This window comes from Macaca thibetana, chromosome 17 (assembly GCF_024542745.1).
Source record: "Macaca thibetana thibetana isolate TM-01 chromosome 17, ASM2454274v1, whole genome shotgun sequence".
Taxonomy (NCBI): Eukaryota; Metazoa; Chordata; class Mammalia; order Primates; family Cercopithecidae; genus Macaca; species Macaca thibetana.
This window is the reverse complement of record NC_065594.1, coordinates 93,549,097-93,551,929: the sequence shown is the minus strand read 5'-3', so window position 1 is coordinate 93,551,929 and position 2,833 is coordinate 93,549,097. Positions and strand designations below refer to the sequence as shown.

Genomic DNA, 2,833 nt, shown 5'->3' with positions numbered 1-2,833 from the left:
GGCGTGAACCCGGGAGGCGGAGCTTGCAGTGAGCCGAGATCACGCCACTGTACTCCAGCCTGGGAGACACAGCGAGACTCCGTCTCAAAAAAAAAAAAAAAAAAAAAAAAAAAAAAAAAAAAAAAAAAAATCCTTTGAAGGTGCTCCATTCTAACTTGGCTTGGAAAAAAATAAGCATTTATAAATAAATATTCACCAAACTCCTAGAAATATAGGAACTGATCAAATGTTTTTTAAGTTAACATGATTTGGATAAAACTAAGTTAAATAAGGTTAATATAATATTTTTGGTATAATAAAACCACTATGTCTTCAAAGTTACCACTATTGAATTTAAAACAAGCATAAATTCCTATTCTGCTTGAGTTCTAGTCAAATAAGCTAATATTATACTTACTAGAAATGTAAAATCTTAAAGCTTATAGATTTGATTCTAATTAAGTTGTCATTCTTATGAAAAACATTATTTCTTTTTTATGATGAAAAGATATACATATATTTAGAGTTAGCCAGCTGGACTCGGTTTAGATGATCCCAATTTTGTTGCAACATCCAAAGCGTCACAATCAGGAGCCAGTCGAACATTTGCCTTCTTCTCTTTATCAGGTCGAATCAGGATGTTGACTGTGGCCACATCCATGTCCCAGAGCTTCTTCACAGCCTGTTTGATCTGGTGCTTGTTGGCTTTAACATCCACAATAAACAGAAGCATGTTGTTTTCTTATATCTTCTTCATGGCCAACTCAGTGGTCAGCGGAAACTTGATGATGGCATAGTGGTCAAGCTTGTTTCTCCTGGGGGTGCTCTTCCAAGGATATTTGGGCTGCCTCCGGAGTCGCAGTGTCTTGGGCCACCTCAAGGTGAGTGACATGCGGATCTTCTTTTTTGTGTGTTGCTGTGGACACCTTTCAACACTGCCTTCTTGGCCTTTAAAGCCTTCGCTTTGGCTTTGGCTTTAGGCGGGGAGGAGCTTCCTTCTTCACTTTTGGTGCCATCTTGTGAAAAGCGAAAAACATTATTTCAAAAATAATTTGTTTACTGTAAACCTGCTTAATAGTAGCTTCCAAAATACTTTCGGTAATTTTTAACCTTAAAGTTAAGCTAAGTAAAAGATTTGCATTAAATATCTAGACCATTTATAAATAAGATACAATACTAAAACATTAATTATTGAACATAAATAATTCAAGTTTATATACTTTTGGCTTCTTATTTTTACAGAAAGACTAAAGATATTTTGGCCCATTAATAAACATGGTTTTCTCTGCCACAATGAGAAATTGTACTATGAGGAAACACATCCCTGTAGATGTTGGGAGATGGTATACTCATACATTTTCTAACCTACTATAGAATACTAATATATGACAGTTTATGACTGTTTACTTCCTAGTTTTCTCTGGAAAATAAAAGATTACTAAGTATTAAAATTATAATCAATATATGCAAATAAAACTACTAGAAGTAATAGAATAACTAGAAACGACTCTATGCAAAGCATGCAAGAAAAGTAGGGCATGTTTCACAAGTAAAGTAGGATGTATTTTTTATAAGGAAAACCATACAAAAGATACAAATAAAAAGAGATATCTAACCTTCCCTGTGTTATATTTGTATGGGTAAAATGTTATGTTTTCAGAAATTATATAAACTTCCTGGAAATTTGTCAATGTCCTCCTTATCCATGCGATGTGCCAGTATAGAGTTATGAGTCATAATTCCAATTATTATTTTAAATGTTGTGCTGGGTGCAGTGGCTCACACCTGTAATCCCAGCACTTTGGGAGGCCGAGGCGGGTGGATCACAAGGTCAGGAGATCAAGACCATCCTGACTGACACGGTGAAACCCCGTCTCTACTAAAAATACAAAAAATTAGCCAGGCGTGGTGGCGGCGCCTGTAGTCACAGCTACTCAGGAGGCTGAGGCAGAAGAATGGCGTGAACCCAGGGGGAGGAGTTTGTAGTGAGCCGAGATCGCACCACTGTACTCCAGCCTGGGTGACAGAGCGAGACTCCGTTTCTAAGTAAGTAAGTAAATAAATAAATAAATAAATAAATAAATGTTGTATGCCACAGAAAGAATCGAATATCCTTTTCAATTGTGGTATAATTACAGCCATTTCATATTCTTTGTCATTTAGATATTCTTTCCCCCTGATGCTTTCCTGAAAGCTTCTCCAATCAGCTACAGGTCAGAATGTTCATCTCCAACACAGGACTCCCTCTGAGACTCACGGAAAAGAGTATGACAGGTACTCTGGTTAAAGGCTTCTGATGATATTGCTTAAATAACTTTAAGACCACACACTTGACTCGGTGAAGATCTCCAGAAGCCTGGTGGAGAAATTGATGGGGTCATGAGACTGCTAACCCAAGATCCAACAGGACTGGAATTTATTACATGGCACTGAATGAACTGATGAAAATTGATTATAATTTTATAGCTTTTTAGAGCATTGCTGGTTCTTTAATGTTCTAGTTTCTGAATTTAAGAAATCTCTTAATCTAACTGTAACTTACAACAGTTTTGTAGGTTATACTTTTGTAAACAGAAATGAAGCATTTATCTTTTTTCCCCTGCCTGATTTCTCCAGAATTTTGAAATTCTTACTGAATACTCTTATTTTCATGATGATGCAGTTATTAGCAAAAGTCCAGTAAGAATCTGTTCACCTTATAACAGGACATAATTGGAAAATTTGGTTATATTATCAAGATTTTTACTGGAACATCATATTTTAGAAGTGTACCTAAGATCAGTTACGACCAGCAATTTTAAGGAAGTACGGTTGACTTTTATGGAGACAATGCTTACAAAGCACTGTGAGAAAT

At 36.0% G+C, this 2,833-nt stretch overlaps 1 pseudogene across 1 annotated transcript; it reads right to left on the bottom strand.

Moving 5' to 3' along the window:
* Positions 1–210: 210 nt before the first annotated feature.
* LOC126940843 (60S ribosomal protein L23a-like) lies at positions 211–995 on the bottom strand (annotated as a pseudogene). Its single transcript, XR_007720932.1, has one exon. The product of XR_007720932.1 is annotated as a 60S ribosomal protein L23a-like (transcript).
* Positions 996–2,833: the final 1,838 nt, after the last annotated feature.